At 40.6% G+C, this 20,653-nt stretch overlaps 1 pseudogene; it reads right to left on the reverse strand.

Annotated features, from left to right (window-relative positions):
* Positions 1-959: 959 nt before the first annotated feature.
* On the reverse strand, positions 960-19,345 carry LOC137248512 (ecdysone oxidase-like; annotated as a pseudogene).
* Between the last annotated feature and the right edge of the window lie 1,308 nt (positions 19,346-20,653).

The raw sequence follows: 20,653 nt of genomic DNA on the forward strand, positions 1-20,653 counted from the left end.
CCGCCCAGAGATGTAAGGGGGTTTCTGCGAAAGCACCACTAAAAGATCCGGAACACAAGAATTCATCCGTTTGAGCCAATGAAGGATGAAAAAGGCCTCAGCCGCATTCAAAAGAGTCAGCAAAGTCCTATGCCGATAAATGCATGGCGAATCCCTTCTTAAAAGTCAAATACCCGAAACTCGCTGCATTACAATTTCGGCCTGAATACTGTCAATTGTAAAACTCCAACATACGCAATATATGTCCTTCTTTACACCTGTTATGTGAAACCAACGTATCTAACACTCATGATCATTTGGCATTTGGTGCAACCCTACTAAAAGTGCAAGTTTCTTTGGACTCTCGTTAGAGGACATCGATGGCAATCAACTGGATGGAACAAAGAACTGCTACATAATAAAAAAAAGAGGATGCGTATCAATTCCCCCGTGTCAAAAGCCCCCGCTTGAAACCTTCTGTCATTTGCCGGATTTTTTAGTAATATTTTCGGACCCTTCATATCAGCCAACAACTGAAGCTTCTCGCACTAACACCGTTCTGCCTTGCGTGTTTTACTTCTAAGTAGGCGTCTCTCAACCTTTGCGTGACGATATACCTCCAATACATAGCACGTTGCTGTGAACGTACGCAGCGTCTCCTATAGGCAGCTTTCTTTCTTTCCAGAGAATCGTGACATTCGTCATCGCACGAGTGGTTTTTACGGGCTCATGGGAAACCTATGGAGTTCGCAACTGCAGTAGGCACAAGTTGTGCTCCCACTGCTCGGCTCTTCGGATTTCTCTTATTTTCACACACTTCTGCTCATTGTCTCATCCTTCTTAAACAGTTTTCACATCAAATTGGTGACATAATGCCTACTTCTTTTATTATAAAAGACAAATTGATTTAAAAAAAAAATTGTTTACAAAATCACAAACAAAAATATCAATGCATTGGCTTCGATCACTTAAACCAAGCTTTAAAGTTCCGTGTGTTTTGCAGCCCAGTCCTCCTTGATCATATCAGCACCCTTTTCGCCAATCATAATTATCGCCGCATTCGTATTTGCACCCACAATGTCGGGCATAATACTACCATCAATTACACACAAACCTTTTGCGCCATGTACACGGAGACGCCAGTCTACCACAGCTGTGACATCGTCTTCGGGACCCATTTTTGCAGTACCCACCGGATGGTAAACTGTTGTAGTCATATGATTTATATAACACTTCCAGTACTCATTCGATTTATAGGTTAAGTCATTACAAGCCTCTAGGTCTACTTTATGCAATTCTGCTTCACGCCTCTTGAAAGCACCCGTTTCAGGCGACTTCGTGTATATGTCTAAAGTGCGTATATATTTATCGACATCGCGCTCATCGGACATATAATTAGGATAGATTTCTGGTTTATCCAAGTAGTTGGAGCTTCTCAGTTTCACGTGACCAACTGAAAAGGGTTTCAAGTGCAATAAATATGTGATATAGGTGTTGGTGTGCTCATTCGCCGAGAGTATAGATTTGGCAACACGATCAATAAAACCTGTAGCTGCCACATAACCCTCGAGTTCAGGCCTTTACATTAAACTGAAGAAGTTTGTAGTTTGAATGTCAGGATATGGGCCATGCAGTGAGGTTGTGTTAATAAATCCAATAAGTGCTGTAGCCTCATGATGCAGAAGTTTGCTATAACGACCCATAACCAATTATACATAGCATCGACTAGCTCTTCATCGGTAGGCTTGCGCGCGGTAGATTTATCAATTTCGAAAATAACTGGTAAGCTAGCATGATCCTTAAGATTTTGACCGACTGGCAAGTCTAAAGCTAGCGGAATGCCCGATTGTTTCAAATGATCCTTGGGGCCGACGCCTGAAAAATATAAAAACTTATTCTTATTACCAATTCTACAACTAAGTATAATCCGGCTCACACTTACCCACAAGCATTAGAATTTGTGGTGTACCAATAGCGCCACCCGATAACACAACTTCTTTTGTTGCTCTAACTTCATACTCCCTTTTACAGTTCAGCACAAAAGTAACACCCGTTGCACGTTTTTGCCCATCGAAATTCACCCGTTTGACGTGTGCATGACGTACGACATGCAGATTTTGACGATCTTTTGGCAAATGGGAGTGCGCCGTTGTAATACGACATCCACCGTCCTGCGTACCCAATATATCAATTTGTCCAATCCATGAACCTTCTGTAAAAGCTGGTGAACTACCATAACCCATTTCAGCCATGCCTTCCCGTATTGTCGTTCGAAGTTCATTATCCGACACGTAACGCTTTAAACCCATCGGACCACCTTTACCAAAATCACAGGCCTGGAAATCTTCGCTTGTGGAGCGCAGGTCTTCTATTGCAATACATCGTCGTAACCCCAAGTAGGATTTCCTCGATTACGCCAGTCATAGAAATCGAAACGTGTACCACGTGCATAGATCATGGCATTCATATTATTAGGGCCGCCAAGCATTTTACCGCGAAGCCAATAACATTTGCCGTCCTCCATCGCCATGCACTATTAGCCGTTCGGTTCTGCATAATACTGCCAATCCCAGTTGGTGAACTGTGTTGTTATATGCCAATCTACAAGCTTGAAACATGTTGATAAGAGAAGAAAAATATTTGTTTATTCTCAAGACGAATATTTTGATATCATGAAGTGATAACTCCCAAAAATAAAGCTGATATGACGTTCGCTCTTCTTAAAGGTATCAAATTCGATCGCGGTGGTAAGCGAAGTCACTTTTCGAAAGCGACGAAAGCATGCATCAACTCTTACGTAAACAATGATCTGACGAGCGCATGCCTCCCAACTTAGAGTTACAGAGCACTCTGTACAATCCATACCAAAGCCAAATCCTCAAGAATAATTATGCTATCTGTTTATAGATTTACAAGCAGACTTTGCCAGCTGGGAAGTGGTTCTATCTTTGAATTTAATTTCTCTGCGAATCGTATGTGGCTAAGCCAAATGACGTGGAGTAACACCAAGCCATTCGCAGTGAGGATCAATCAAGGTGACCCTTGATACTGGGAAAAATCATTCCAAAACGCGAGATTTAAACCTTAAGTTTCTAGTCAATTGATTAAACCACTTCACTGCATATATAAATTCCGGGCCGTTGAAGACCGCATATTTGGGAGCCAGCTTTAGTATCGAAAACAATTTCAAACAGCAGAATTCTTGTGATCTCTTCTCAAATTTCCCCTTATATTCTAGGAGGCGGGCCCCGATAAGGTTTCTGGTAATTTACCAGAATCTATTTGACAGTATTTCCTTCCTTTTCTTTATGACATTTCGTGGTAGTACTGAGCGCGATCAGGCGGACAGGCCTTCGGTTTGTTTCTGTGAAACTCGACGACCATACAGGAAGGAGACACACGCACGAGATCGGCTGGCTAACTGTTTTATAAGTAGCTAGCAACATTTCTATGTTTTTGACCCAAAGGCTGCCAGCGATAGACTTGAACAATTTGTGGCGGCATTCTACCTAAGATGCAATTTCAGCTGCATCTTTATGTCAATTTTTAAGATCACGCCCAAAATTTTTGGGTATCTGACAGTCGGAAGCGTTGTGCCATCGACGTGGATGTTCCCTTAAACTGACATTGTGGTCGTCCGTCATTCCAATAAGTACTACTCTCAACTAAATTGGGGTGGAGTAGTAAAGTCTTTTGTAGATGAGGAGAAAATCCCGCTATATAAGTCTCTGAGCATACCTGTCCCAATGTATGATTCGGAATGATGGACGTTCCTGAAAGAAGATGGGACTGCCTTTGGTCTATTCGCCAGATAATTGCTCCTCAATGTTTATGGATGGAAGGACATGATGTTGTTGTTGTTGTAGCAGGTGCATAAGGGCATAGTACAGCAGATTAAAGTCCAATAGCTTGGCTGATTGGGCCGTGTTATTTGAAAGTATAAAAAAGCATTTCAGGCAAAATGTAATCGTTTAAAGATAAAATTCCCCAACTTAATACGTAGCGACACATCTGGCAACGCCATTGCTGACAATGCAAGATGTGTCATTGTGAATGGTGCACTCTGTAAGAAAGAGCAAGAAACATGTTCAATCATATTGTAATGAGTAGTCAGCTATTGTAATACAATGTGTAATAAAAGATGCAATTTAATAAAATATAAAAATGACGAGTGGCAATAGTGCCATCGGCATTTTTATATTTCACTGCCGCCATTATATTTCGGCAACCTAAGACTCGGAACGTGTTAGTAAAAAGTTAATTAAAATAAAGTAACGATATTTTAATATATTAAATCGGTGCACCTTTATTAACTTTTTAATGTTATTTAAAGTGTGGCGACGTCGGCCACCACGATTATAATAAACCACTTTGGAAGGAATTAATATGGGGACGATTTGGAGGCGGCGCCCTCCAAGAACAGCATAAACGGCAGGTAATTGATAGCGATCAGTGTCGCTAGGCAATATGGCGACCGTGAAGGTTTCGAGCGGTGGTGCAGCAGCGGCATGGACAGTTGTATAACGGCGGTTAGTGCGTGTGGTTTAAAACAATTTTTGGAATAAAAAGACTTAAAAATTTCAATAAAAACTTGTTCTCAAACTAAATTAATTAAAATTCTTCTGAATTTTGACCATCTACTTAGCTGCTCCCAATAGGTGTCCCATAATGCTAAGCAGGAATAATTGGTGCAGTTTGATATGCTATGGCCAGAATGACCCTGGCTGCTAAATGCCAATTTGTGAAGATGATAAGTACATTTTAGATGCAAATGATTGTCGATGTGATTATAATAACCTTAGAGAACGCTAGACATATGTCATTTATAGTGTGGAGTAAGAAATTCAATTCTGAAAAGGCGTATGAAGAGTTTCTCACCTGACTGGAACATTAAAAATGTTTAATAGTCAACCAAACTTGGTTTTCCGGTTCGCACCATAGAAGCTTCTTCAGCAAACCGTTTGCCTTTCTACATGTATTTGAAGAGGACTAAAGCTTTGTTCGATTAGAGTCAACAAAGAAAAACATCCTTTGTCGCGCACTGACAGTTTTAAATAGAAAGCAAGTCAAGGTTAAAAACTTCGCTCTACAAATCTATTTGGTCGGGAGAAGGATTGCACGTCAACCTCGAAACCTTGATTAACTCTGTTCACTCGTTTAGAAGTGCAAGTTTAGTTATAAAGTTACATCCAAGGAGCTGTACTATGTGATTTTTCCTGCAGCAAGCTGTTCTACCTATGCGACCAAGTACAGCCAATTGTTCAAACATTTCGATTTCAGCGCAGGGCTTTCAAATTCCTTCAGCAAAAGTCTTTTTAGTGAGATTTTGGTTGGCAGAACTATTTTCGATATCAATTCATAAGACCAGCAGTCGTGATGTAGTTCTTCTTTTATTTTCTATCCGCTCATATATATTGCAATATCACTGCAGTTAGCCACGGCCTCCCGACACTCATCCCATATTCTTCAAATACATTCAAACAATCAACTATGTTTCATTATCTTCTTACGGCGGTTTCAATTGGAGGATCGCCACCCGCTTCGAGAAAAAGCACCTTCCAATCCGGGTTTTCACTGAGTGTACCCGAACCTACGGAACCTGAGCCCACAATGATGAAATCATAGCTTTCAGGACCTGCATAAAATATAATAAATATTTATTAATAATAATAATTTTTATTGAATGACGAGATTGATTTTTAAATACACAGTAGTCGGGGAAGCTATGCTTTATCCACCATTAGCCTCAGTCCTGAAGAAAAACCAGTCATTGCCTTAACTTGCCTGTGTGAGGTCATTATCCGGCCTCTCCTTTTCTCCCCTGCTCATATTCCTTCTATTTTTCCACACAACCCCGTGTTTGGGTAATTTTCGTCTTGAAAACATACATCAGCACGCGATGACAATGCAACATGAGGTAGGTAAAAGTCTTTTCAACGATAATTCAGACGAAAGAATCGTCTCTTTGCGATTGGTATTCTCTAGCATTTTCGTTCGTTTCTCACGTTATGTCAAAGGGGTCAAAAACACATCTGCACCGAGTTGCATAGAGAAAGCGAATGGTGGATGGACGTCATCCAGCCGCTAAAATTGGAGGTTTTAATGGGCAGGCACTTTCTTTGCTGCACCAAAGAACAACCAACAGCTGACCACATTCGGGCTGGCTACCCCTTCATAGAGCATTTTATCAGCCCGCACAAAGTCGAATGGGCCATCAAATCCTTGGACCACTTAAAATTATCTTGACCCGATTGCATATTTCCCGTAGAACTACATGTGCCAAGTGGAATTCTATGTCCCATGATATCGGAAATCTATAATGCCTATCCAAGGCTCTGTCATATTCCAAGTAAGTGTTAGGTTAGGTTGAACTGGTCGGTCCATGAGGACCTCACATAGACTGAATAAGTCCGTAGTGTTACCAGAAGTTTGTTTTAACGATCAAACTGAAAAACCTTATCAAAAACCAGGACCTATGTTATAAAATAACTCCGTCCTCTTGGCAAATACTAGAAGCTTCCTAGGACTAGCCACTGGCTGCTTCTATATCTGGCAGCTATATCACTCCTAATAGCTGGAGTCTTAGCCTGGCAAGCGCACGGCACGAGCACAGAACGTGCTCGATCGTTTCCTCCTCCAGCCCGCACGTCCTACATATGCTATCACTGACCAAGCCTAATTTAAAGGAACGTGACGCCAGAAGACAGTGTCCAGTCAGAATACCCGTCATGAGTGTACAGTCCCCTCTTTTTAATGATAGAAGCAACTTTGTTAGTCTAATATTGTAAGACCTACACATAATCTTCGACACTTTACAGCCACACGCTTGAACCCACGCCTTTCCTGTTTGGTCGATCATGTGCATTTCTCGCCTTCGCTTAATATCCCCCAGTCTAATTTGGACGTCTACGGAGCAATATAGATGTATGCTTCTCGCTGTCCCGATTCTCTCCAGGGACTGCTTACACTCTAACACGCATTTAGATGCTGTGCTATGCGAGATTATTGCCTTAATTGCTGCTTGACTGTCAATATAAAAGTTAACACGATTGCAACTCGGGCTATTCTCTTCCAGGGTTTCTACTGCTTTGGTAACGGCTACTATTTCCGCTTGGAAAACGCTACAGTAATCCGGCAGCCTGTAGGATCTGTTTATTTCCGGATCAGCATAGTATACCGCAGACCCTACTCCTTCCACTACTTTGGAATCATCTGTGTACGCATGTATCGCCTCGTCCGCAATTTCAGCACCCTTGCGCCAACCGTCCTCATATATTGCGGCCTTAAGATCGCCCTCGAAGCGCAGATAGGGAATCAGGTAGTCTGTTCGTCTTGTGATTGATGACGCTATACTACTATGGCCGTATGGTCGACGCTCAAGCTGCCCCGAGGCACCGAGCCTGATTGTTAACGCTATGTTCTTTGCTACCAGGTCTAAAGTTGAGATATGCAAAATGGCATACAGTGCATCCGTCGGGGTTGTTTTCAGGGCTCCCGTAATGCTAAGCATTGATAGTCTGCATATCCCCTCTAATTTTTTGAGGTAGGTTGTTTTTTGTGTGGGTTTCCACCAAACAAGAACTCCATAGTATAGAATAGGGCTTGCAATCGCTGTAAAAACCAAATGAGAAAGAGAGGGCGATAAGCCCCACGTACACCCCAGCATTCTTTTACATGCATAAGGTGCCGTTGAAGCCTTCTTCACCCTCTCTTCCACGTTGAGCTTCCATGACAACTTACTGTCTTGGATGATTCCTAGTTTTGTGCAAGGTTTCTTCTGTAGGGTCACCCCTCCTAACTTAGGCCTGATCCAATTTGGGACCTTGTACCTCTTTGTAAGCAATACCATATCCGTCTTATCTGCATTGACTTTCAATCCGACATTTGATGCCCAGGTATGAATATCCCGAAGTGCCCGATCCATTAAAGAGCTAATCGTTTGAAGGCACTTTCCACTTATGACAATTGCAACGTTATCTGCGTAAGCCGTAAGTTTTACGGCTCCCTCATCGAATCACCTGAGCAGTTGGTTGATGACCAGCGTCCACAGCAGAGGTGATAGTGCCCCTCCCTACGGCGTGCCCCTGTCCACTGATTTCGTTGCCTTGTACAATGCCCATTGTGATGTAATCTTCCTGCAATTTAACATGCAGCCGATCAATCTCGTTAAGGTCTGATGTAATTTAATGTAATTAAGTACATCCACAATCGCCCATTTAGAAACATTATTGAAAGCACCGGCAATGTCTAAGAAGACTCCTAGAGCATATTCCTTATATTCTAGGGCTTTCTCTACGCTTATTATCACCCTATGCAATGCGGTGTCTACCGACTTGCCTTTGGTGTACGCATGTTGTGTTGTGGAGAGCAGCTTTTCATCCACGTTGGACTTTATGTACACATCTATCAGTCTCTCAAAGGTTTTGAGCAGATATTATGTCAAGCTAATGGGTCTATAGCCTTTGGGATACACGTGACCGATCTTCTCCGCCTTTGGTAGGAAAGCAACACGAACAGTTCTCCAAGAGTGCGGTACATGATTCAGTCTTATGCACCCATCGAATATTATTTTAAGCCATTCCAAGACCGCTCTACTTGAAACTTGTAGCATGGCCGGAAATATACCATCTGGGCCCGGCGATTTAAACTTAGAAAACGTCTTCCGTGCCCATTCGATCTTGGTATCGGTCACCAAGCCCGGCACTTCCCGCTCCGTGATCGAAGTGTGATTGCCGTCTGCTGGCTCTTCTAAACAATCTCCCGATGGGAAATGTGTATCGAGAAGCACCTCAAGGGATTCCTCACTATTACATGATCATTCCCAGTGCTCTTTCTTTATTAGTCCCTGGACTATGTTTCCCCTTGCTAGGACTTTTCTTAGCTATTTCGCTGGAGCACTCTATGTCCGTACAGAAACTTTTCCATGAGATTATCTTCTCCCTGGAAATTTCACGCTTGTAGATCCAGTATATCCCTGTACTCGTCCCGAAACGCTTCGCTTTCCGCGGTCTTTGCTAGCTTAAACATTTCTTTTACCTGTCTTCTTAGAAGACGCAGCTCATTGCTCCGCCATGGCGGCTTTGCTTTTCCCCTGAATCTTCTTAAAGAGCAAGCTTTGTTATATGCAGTCATAGGCGTCCTTGTTAGGAATTCATTAGACTCCTCCAGTTCCTCCACATTGGCAACCCCTTTGGGTTGTGCCAGTTTTGTTTCTACCTGTTTCTGGAATTTATTCCAGTTCGTTGACCTAGGGTTTCTAAAGGTTCCTTCCTTCTCTACCCTCTTTAGGGGGATGCTGAAGCTGATATACGCATGGTCGGAGAAGGATGGTCTATCAAGAACCATCCAATCATATCTTGATATATCAAGTTCGGAGCTCAATGTAATATCCAAAACATTGCTGGATGTTAGACTAATGTATGTAGGTACATTTCCCCAGTTGGCTATCTGCAAATTGGTTTGCAGGATGTAACAAAATAGAGATTCGCCTCTTTCGTTCGTATATGCTCCTCCCCACGCCTTGTGGTGCGCGTTTGCATCCGCGCCTATGACCAACCGCCCTTTGCGCCCTTCGTCCTGTACTAGCCTATTGCACTCCATCGGTGGAACCTCCGCCGCATGGGCCATGTAGCAGGATGCCAGGATAAATGCCTGCTTATTCCTTTGCTCAACGGCCACCACCACGAGGTCCTCAGTAGTGTAATGAGCCAGCATACATATATGAATGCAGCTGTTTCCTTACCATAACTACAGCTCGCACCCGTTCTTCCGTTTGCGCGTAGTATACGCCAAATCCGCGCGCGCTAAGTCCAGAAACCTTTCCTCCCGATGAGAGCCACGGCTCCTGGATCAACGCCACGTCAAACGAACCCTCCTCAAGGGTTAGGAGGAGTTCGCTCGACACCACTTTACTGTGTTGGAGGTTTATCTGTAGGACTCGCAGCACCATTTGGGATGTTTGTCCCCCTCCAGCACCTTCGTTGTGACGTCGTCGTCCTCCCCTTTTCCTTTTGGTTTAGAGTATTCGAAGCCCCCTTCAGCCTCTTGTAACTGTTGTGCTTGGTGTTCCTCTGTACGACTTACAGCACCATTTGGCTGTTGGTCCTCTTCTAACACCTTCGTGGTGACGTCGGCTACCTCCATCTGTCTTTTTTCTCTTAGGATTTTGGGGTCCTCTTCGACTTCGTCCACTTCTAGTGTGTTAGGATTTTTATTCTCGGGACTTCTTTTCCTGAGTCGCTATAAATTTTGCCTGTACCGAAGGACATTTTTTCAAGCTGCGTGTACAATATATCCTCCGCCTGCTTGTTTATTGGAATATGTAGAACTGGCCTTCCTCCGTAGGCCGAGATACAGTAAGTACCTTCCAATCATGTGCCGGTATGTTCAGATTCTGATTCTGCAGAAGTCGGAGTGTATCCTCCGACTTCATCACGCATGGTATCCATACGTATACTTTTGGTACCGTGGGGATTTGCGCTTTATACACCACCTCAAACCGCGCGTTCGTGCCTTGCCTTTGGAGGTGTGGAACCACTTCCTCCAGCCACCGCAAGCTCGCGATGTTGTCGCACGCTATCAACTTCACACCATTCGACCTACTTCTATCGCCTCATGGGCCCATTCCAAGCGCTCGATCTCCACTTCTGTTGGGTCGACCACTGCTCCCAGGCGTTGAACAATTCTTAGTGCTGCACGGTACTGCGAAGAGCTCTTTTACTTTCTCTGCTCCGTACCCTTCTCCACTCTTCTACATCGTTTTCATTTGTGTGCTTTTCCCACACGGAGTTCATTGAATCAGCACTACTCTCGCTCACCGAGTCCGACGCATCGCTTAATGCGTATTTGTCGTCCTTGGCTTGCGACTCAGTCCTCTTATCATTGTCCTTATTACAATTAGGTAATGAGTTTTTCATCTTGGTCTTACGACAACCTGCCCGACAAGGCGGGTTCAGCGGTCCAGTATTATATACGGGAAAGAACCGTCCGTCACAGCAGCGCCCCTTACTGTGGTAAGGCCATCAATACTTCCCGAGGTGGCCCGGTATCGGGAAGGCTCCGTTCGAATACAGCCGAATTTATTTCCTGGCTGCAAATCGTCCAATAGGCACGGTCTGTATAACACCCTGGATTAGGGGGTTGGCATTTCTTGGTCACCGGCATCCCGCGGCCCTCCTATGAGGCGAAATGGCGTAGATGCCAGTCCTAAACAGCTCCGCCTCATCGTCAGGTGCTATGGAGATCGGCTAAGCTCTCACACCAACGACAAGGTGCCTAACCTAGTGAGGGTAGGATACTGGATACTGTAACAGGTTAAACTCTTACCTATCCAGAATCAACCCCAACACACAAAATGTATGTCCCGCTTGCAGTGTGTCCCCACATGACACCAACCATCTCTTTAATTGTAATGTGGAACCAACGCCTCTAACACCCCTTTCATTATGGTCCACCCCTGTTGAAACAGCAAGTTTCTTTGGACTCCCGTTAGAGGATATTGATGACAATTTGTGATCGGTCGCGGCTGTTAGTTGGGGCGAAGCACTCTACAACAACAACAACAACAACATCTCCATACCCAAAGGAGGACGGGCCGCACACACAAAGACTAATGATTTGAGACCGATAAGCCTTACATACTTTCTCAATAAAAACCCTAGAAATGCTGCACATAAAAAAACTAAATAAACGCGTACTCAAAAGGCAAATCCGTAGACACAGGACTCCACGCTATCACCAGTAAGACAGAGAAAGGGATTGCCTTTAAGGACTTCACTCTTGGTATTTTTCTCGACATAGAAGGAGTATTTACCAATGGGATTGGACCTGCCATTTCTGAAGTTCGGGGAGCAACTTCTAACTAAAAGAACTATCCTATGATCATAGAATGAAGTTTCCCGCGTCCAGGGGCACTCCCCAAGGAGATGTACTGTCCCGTCTTCTGTAGAACCTAACGGCGAACACATTATTATTGAAGCTAGCAACAACCGGTTGCCAAGTTATCACTTACGCCGATGACAACGCTCCGACACGGCAACCGGAAATATCTTTAGACTCTAGACGAGCTACTCCAGACCGCATAAATCCTAGTAGAGGACTAGTCGCATGCAAGCGGCCTCAAAGTGAATCCCGCAAAGATTTAAATGGTTATATTCCCCAGACGCTACAAAATACCACATTTCTATCACCGCAATCAAACGGGGTGAGGATTGAAGTCACACCAGAATTTAAATACCTCCGAATTATTTTAGACAGTAAATTTAAATGGAACAAGCATGTCGAGGACAGATCCACAAAGGCTAAAACGGACTCTACGCTCCGAAGCAGCCGTGAGCAAAATGTGGGGCAGGTTGACTAGGGTGCAGCGGTCAGCCGCAATGCTTATATCAGGGATCACATGCATAAAGGCTCTAGAGTTATGCCCGACCTCCTCCCAATAGACCTGCATGGTAAGCTCCAGGGGAGTTGTAATGCGGTAGGACTGAATGCTTTCCTGCCTTAGAGCGACATTAGTTTTGGCCATACCACCATTTTGCCAGAAAACTTTCATCATCTTTATTATACTACTTCGACTCTTCCTCTAGACAACAAATTCTGGATCAGAGTCCCTGGAGCAACACAAAAGGCAAAATATCTTCAATCCATACCCAGAATCCACAGCAGTATTCACGGATGGCTCCAAACTGACTACAATGTGGGCTGATATCTACTCCAAAGATCTTTCGCTCTCCTTAAATATTAGGCTACCGAGCTACTGCAGCGTCTTTCAGGCGGAACAAACAGCCATAAACGAGCCTTCCCGATGTCTAATTTTTATAATCTCACAACTGTTGTAATTCACCCTGACAATCAAGCACCGATCAAAGCTCTTCAAGGCAGGAGCACTTCCTCAAAGGTTGTAATAGAATCCAGGCAGTCGCTTAATGAAATAGCCTCTTTATGGTGTAGTGTCAGCCAGTTAAATTGGATAGAATGAAAAACTAACTGGCAACACAATATCATGCATGCACTTGGTGAAGGAGTCGAATGACGCGGAGAATTCTGGTTTGCTGAATCCCCGTTATTCGACTCCATCACGCAATTTTACCGGTATGCACAAGCATTGTAAATCTTACGAAGTAGCGTAACTAACAGCTGATCGATGAAAAGTCACACATTCACACGCACAGTGCTCGACTCAGTTTCAAAAAAAAATACTTTAAGATTATTTAGCTTAAATTTTAAAATGAGATAATCCTTACCAATTGATATACATATAGAATATATGTATAAGGCGTATTCGTTGTTATTAAAATAAGTGTTTTCTTTTTTCTTATATGTATTAAAGTTTTTATCAATTTTTTTCCACTTTCTGTTAACAATGTCATGCTTTTTTAAGGCATTTTCGTGCATTGAAATACAACCATGTACTTATAAGTTTTGACATTACATTTCATACACGTTCGTATTTGCCATTCTCATTGTTTCTAAATTCGTAAACAATGACAGCAGTTATTCGGTGTGATTTTTCGAAAAAATTCATTATTTTTGTGAAATTTTATACTTAATCTGTGGTATTGTGGTGGTCAAAAAGGTTTTATGCAACAATACTTTGCCTCAGAACGCGACAATGTATTTCGTAATGTCGAAGTACTTATATGTGTATGTATTTGATGGGGAAGGTTGCATTTAAGAACACGGTTGCATTTGAGAACACGGTTGCCACTTCAGTCCATTGGACCAAAAATGGCTCCTTTCAACCCCATATGGTCCGCTGATCCCTGTTTCTCAATTTTGGTTCTTGTTCGGCACGGTTTTGGTACTTTTATTTCTTTTTCACTGAAACAAAAATTCAAAATACTGCTAATAAAACTTTCCTCAAATCTATTACCCACATATAATTTTCAATTTACTTCAATGGAATTCTTACCACGAAAATTGCTCTGTCAATAAAATGTAGCAATAACAATGACATTTCAACTAAGAGATAATTTAGGCGAGACATTAAAAAGAGAAGTGTTGAGTCTTCGGGCAACACACATTGTCATTAATTTTTGATGAAACAACGGACTTATCAGAAAAAATACTTGTTTTAGTGGTTAGATATTTGGATCACTTTTCGTGATATATTTTTGTGACTAGTCGAGCAAAAAAAAATTTATCTCAAATACACGTGTGTCTCTAAGAAATATGACAATGAACTGAAAACTAAGTAAAAGAATGAAACTAATTAGTTCCAAACAAATATAATACGTTTCACATTTTTTACAAAAAAATGATATGCAAAAATTTGGAAAGCGTTACTCTACGTTTGGAACATCGATATTTAAGTCTTTCTCAGCCTGCTCAAAGCAGCTCAATGAGTTCAAGGAATTCCAGGACTATTGTGCCAAGAAATTTTTAACCTGGAAGTTAGACAAAAATACTCTTTGAAAGTGATAGCTTTATAAATCGTCGCCCTCTAGCCAGAAGCATGAATGTGCAATTTTTCCGATTTTGTGTTAGAGGCCTCTTTGGATTACCCTTTAGATTCTCTAGGTTCTACCTCAATCTAGAGCTTCCTACGTACATGCAAACCCCAATAATTTACAATGCCATTTTCCCGAATGTAGAATTCAATCACACAAAGCTGAGCCAGAAAAATTAATGTGGCACATTAATGTTTATGGCTAACGACAACAAGTTAATGATGTTCCTGTTTGTATGACAAATTCGTTGATATGGCTCAAGAATTTTTGAAAAAAAGTAAGAACAGCACACATTCGTATGTTCGAATGTTCGGGTATACGTGCCTGAATGTTCGGCACCAACTCATAACTCACCAAAACTTTTCGAGGTTCACGCACAATTGTATGACGATTTCTTATTTATAATTATTTTACTCAGGGAGCTACTACCCATGCGATATATATGCTAGTTGAGATACACAAAAGATGAGCTGTATAAGGTATTCTTCATAAAAAATTATACCGATGAAGAATTTTTAATAGCTGAATATCCGAAAAAAGATAGTTGTTTAATTGAAGACAAACCGGTTTATTCTAAGCCGTTGCCTCTTCTCGAATTAAAATTAAATACTTGAAAATATTTTGTGAAAAACTAGTTATACCAAAAGATTATCATTCTTTTTATAAAAATCTTGAGGGCAACGCTTTACCCGAACCCAACATTTCAGAAGATTCTGATTCTGATGAGAATAAGAACTAATTCTAATTTTGCAATAATATCTTAAATAAAAACACATTAGTGTATATGAAATTGAATTGAATGTGTAACTTTTTTCATTTACATACATACTTTCGATAAGTCAAAGCTGCGGATGTTTTCCCAAGTAGTGTGATGCTCCGAATCCCAATCCGCCAACGGAGCAGGTTTTGGCTTGGCTCTAACGTTATTTAAAAATCAATCTGCAGTGAATTTTTTACGTCTTTTGAAATTAAGGCCATAACATGACCAGTTGGGCCAATTCTTATAGCGTATTCGGATTCAGCGCATCAAAATGCATAGCCGATTTACGTAATCCGGCTACTTTTAATTTTTTTGTATAGATGTGTTAAAAAAAAACTAGATCAGGTTTTTAAATTTTTGTTGTGCCAGAAAAATGAATATGCAAAATCTCGGAGAATAGAAGGGATATGAGCGGACAATTATCTCAGTTGAAAGAGCAAAGTGTGAGTATTATCTCAGTTGAAAGAGCAAAGTGTGAGTACTAGGGCGGGTCGATTTAAAAATCGTTCACTGCCCTGTGAAAATCGTATTCTAGGGATCAAAATAAGACACTTTGCCGAAGGAACCATACCTCTAAAACGAATTCTGATGTCCCCCCCCTCCCCCCCCCCCCCCCCCCCCTTGGGACGAACTTTTGGGTAGGGGCAATTTCAATTCTAGCTGCTGTGTCAGCCACCACAGCTTAAAAAAAAACAACACAAGCAATTTTACGATCTGCAATTGTGTCACAGTGATACCTTCATTTTTTAAAACGGTTGAATAAAAAACCCACACAACTATGTTTACGACATGCAAATGCATCACAGTGATGCCTTGGTTTTAAAAGGGGGTTGTAAAAACGTTAACTTCTAATAATTTTTTTTTATTTCTTTTCTATTACTAAGTTAAATTCATTTTTTCCTTTACATATGTTCTAACTAAATAAATTTCTAAAGAGAAAAATAAACTCCAAAAAAAAACATAGGCATTTCAAAGTGGGATTTTTCAAAATTAGCCCCTACGACCCAAAGGGGGGGGGGGGGGGCATTAGAATTCGTTTTAGAGGTATGGTTCCTTCGGCAAAGTTTCTTATTTCGATCCCTAGAATATGATTTTCACAGAGCAATGGGCGATTTTTTTGCCTCCCCACAAATCGACCCGGCCTAGTGAGTATAATATATTTAACATTTAACATTTTAACATTTATTTAATTAATTTCATTGTACAACTAAGACTAGTCAGTCTTTTATATGTACATCAGCAATGGGATACATTCTATTATTTAGTATTTATATTTAAAAAAACATTACTTAAAAGATAAAATAAAATATTTGATTCAAGCTTAATACTAATGCAATGGCACTTAACAATTTAAAAGGCAGTAAGTGATATAGATAGTAAGTGAAATTTAGAAAATAGAGAGAGACAGAAAATAGAGATTAAGATACTAGCAGCTTATTTGTATTTACGAGGCCAGCGTCATATCAAGGTCACTAAAATATTTGTATATTAGCTTTCTGAAGTTGCTTCTATTTAGTTCTGATTTTAAATTTTCTGGAATCCTGTTCCACATTTTAATTGCACTAATGAAAAACAGCCGGCTAGATGTTAGTGTACTATATTTCGGGATTATTAAGCTGTTTAGTCTTTGAGATCTGGTTAAGTGAATCTTGTCATACAGATATTTAGGGGTTTTCCATTCTAGCAACTTAAACATGAAAATACAGTTCCTGGCGGCCAAATATTGCATAATACTACAACCCAAAATTTTGTCGTGCCATGGTGATATGGGAGCATAACGACTTATGCCATAAACATACCGTGTAACATTGTTGAAGGCTACATTTACCTTATTTGCTGATAGCGAGTCAAGTTTACTATATACTAATTCCGCGTACGTAAAATGGGGCACAATCAATTGTATCGCGAGTTTTTTACGTGTCTCTTGTGGCGTAAACGCTGCAGACATTCTCAACCTACGCAGAATAAAATAAACGTTGCTTACCAATTTGTTAACATGATCACCACAGCTAAGTTTATTATTTATTAAAAACACAAGGTTCTTTATTTTGTGAGTGATCTCAAGGGTGGATGTACCGATTACTAAAGGCGGTATATCATCAGGGTCTATTTCGGTTTTACATATGGGTACAACATATGATTTACTTGCATTTAAACGCAAAACATATTTTTGCGCCCAGCACAATATAGCAGACAGATCGTTATTTACTTTGTAACATAAATCTTCTACAAGACCGATACGATTTGAAAGATATAACTGAATATCATCAGCATACGCATGCGCACTAACATGTTTACACACTGAAAATACGTCGTTAATAAACATACTAAACAAGAGCGGGCCAAGTATTGAGCCTTGCGGGACACCTGTTTTGATAGCTTTGAACTGAGATGAGGCATTACCACATATAATACGTTGAACCCTTCCCGTTAAATAACTTAACAACAGTTTCGAAGAGCTATCAGAGAACCCGAAAAAATGCCTTAGCTTCCAGCATAACAGAGAATGGTTGACTGAGTCAAATGCCTTAGAGAAATCTAAGAGGCAAAGTATAGTTATATCTCCTTTATCAAAAGGCGTTCTTATGTCATCTACAATTTTAAGCATAGCAGTAGCACAACTGTGCCCAGGCCTAAACCCAGACTGCAATGAAGAAAGCAAATTATTCTTTTGAATATGCACCGCAATTTGGTCAGCCATCAAATTTTCACACACTTTGGAAAATGATGGCAGGATACTAATTGGTCTATAGTCACTCGTGTTGGACGCAAGAGGTTTTTTAGGAGTCGGAAAAATAATTGCCTTTTTCCAAGCATCCGGAAAATAGCCACTTGTGAAGATATGGTTAATAATGTGAGTGAGAGCACCTACTATATACGGAAGTAAAATTTTAACAAATTTCAAGTATATACCATCATTTCCAACTGCGTAAGACTTGATCGCCATTACAGCTTTGTACACTTCATTTTCGCTGACGCAGATGAATTCAAAGGGGTTTTGGATTAAAAGTTGTGAGGGCAACTCTGTGTCGTCACTAATACTGACGGAGCTTACATTCTCAGTGAAATAATCGTTTATAACATCAGGGTCAATTTCACATTGCACATTATTCTTTCCATGGATGTGCAGACTTTTCAGATTGCTCCACAGCTTCTTAGATGGGAGAGACGGATTCAATTTTAGTTGACAGTACCATCTTTTTGCTTACCTAGTAACAACTGTCGCCGAGTTGCGGGCAACTTTATACTCACACCATGATGCATTCGTCTTTAGTCTTCTCCACTTTGCATGTAACTTATTTCGTTTTTGGATTGCAGCACTAACTCTCTTGTTAAACCATGGGCAAGATTTATTTATGACTTTAGCATTACGTAGGGGCACATGTCGATCAAAAAGGAAAGTCAATTGATTATTAAAAAACTCGAGCTTTGAGTCTACCGACTCGTAATTCCAACACTGATTCCAATAAATGGCGTTACAATCAGAGAACAAAGCACTGGTATCTATAGAACGGAAATCACGGTACGAGAAAGTAACACCAGCAGCAGGACGTTCTAACACTACATCAACAGTACAGAAAAGCAAATCATGGTCCGATATGAAAAATAGTTGGTCAAATTTAAGAACTAAGGCCAGATCAGTGGTAATAAAAAAATCTAGAAGGCTTGGCCTAGCGTTATTAGCGTTTCTTGTAGGTATTTTCTCATTAACAATAGTTAGTCCAGCTGCCGATATTTGATCACGCAGTTTGATACTAATCGAATCTTTGACAAGTAAGTTTACATTAAAATCACCACATATAACATAACACTCATACTCAATAACATGAACAGATAAATCAGAAAAGTAGCCATCTAATAATAAAAATTTATTCGGGTTGTATACGCATGAAACAAGTATTTTGGTGATACCATCTGTAACTTCTGAAATAATATATTCAGTACCACAACCTTCAGATTTAACCAGAGTTTTGATTTTAAGCGATTTTCTGCAATATATAGCTACCCCACCCCCTTTTTTGTGCTTTCGATCATTTCGCACAACATTATAGTTGCTAATGCAGCAATGAAGGTCAGTGACATGTTCACCGAACCAGGTCTCAGATATACAAATAATATCTACCAACGAATTATTAAAAACATATCTAACATAGTCCATCTTATCAGAGCACAGGCTCCGTGCATTAAAGTGAACTACGTTAAGACCATTCGATTGTTTACACAGTATATCCAACATCACCTTGTGTTTATCATTAGAGCCGAATATTTGTTGAACAGTGACGTTAAATGATACACAACTTCAATGAAAACATTTCTAATCAGCAGTAAAACAAATATGCAAATTTGCCTAGTAATACAAGTAAGGTAAAGATACGCCAACAGAGGGCAAGTGAATAGTACAGGAAAAACAAGTGTAAGAAGAATTGAAGAAGTAAACAGGAAAAAGAGGAAGTGTAAGCAAAAATTAGAGCAAATAAGAATACAGAAAAAAGCAACACCAGAGATTGAAAAAGCAATAAGAGATGTGAGAGAAAAATGCTTAGTGAAACTTAAATTAAACATAACAAATAAATCACTGCATGAGAGAATCATTCTTCCTAATCTATGATGTGCCGACAATTTCATCAATTTCTTGTTTACTATTTACACAAGTCGCCTTCTCCCCGTCTCTTTTACGTACAAACACTTGCCCGCGTATCGTGAAAGCAGCTGCCAGATGTTTTTGGCGTTTGAGCTGGGCTGCATAATGCATTAGCTCACGTTTTGCTCTCGACAAACTTTCGTGCAGGTGAATGTTCGCTGCACCTTCAACAGCAATATCATATAAAGTAAGAGCTCTCTTATTGGCTTTGCATTTTTACACCAGAAACTAATTCTTATAATTTTGAGGGAGCAATACACTTTGAAACTCGACTTCCCAACATTTTCATTTTGACACATTCATGCTTTTGGCAAGCGGGCGACGAAATGTGGAACGAATTGCGATTAAAAAAAAAATTTTTTTATATTCAGCTTTTGAAGCAAAGCAAAAGAGATTCGATTTCGGAAGAAGTGTTTTGTCTAAAATTATTCCTGTAGGTGCTTGCAAAACTCCATAAACTTCAATCACAACACTGTTAACTAGTTTTTCGTACCTAATTACATGTAATCCGGATCAGTTACTACACAGTTGAAACTTTTAAGACGCTTGATTTTTAGTCTGAGTTCAAAACTCACACTTACTGAATCTAGGCTCTGGTATGAAGTTTAAACTGTTAGGGAAAAAGTAAACATCTATAAAAATAGCATTAATACCATAGCTTGATTTCATTTACAATTTACTGAGTTTGCCACAACGCAAATTTTTTAACCGTTCTTTAATAAAACCTAACTGCGCTATACATTTTATTTCATTGCAATCAAGCAAAACTAGGTTCACAACGTTTGGTTGGCGAAAGACATAGACTAATCCTAGAAATGTGAAAAT

The sequence above is a fragment of the Eurosta solidaginis genome, chromosome 4 (genome assembly GCF_040869045.1).
Source record: "Eurosta solidaginis isolate ZX-2024a chromosome 4, ASM4086904v1, whole genome shotgun sequence".
Taxonomy (NCBI): domain Eukaryota; kingdom Metazoa; phylum Arthropoda; class Insecta; order Diptera; family Tephritidae; genus Eurosta; species Eurosta solidaginis.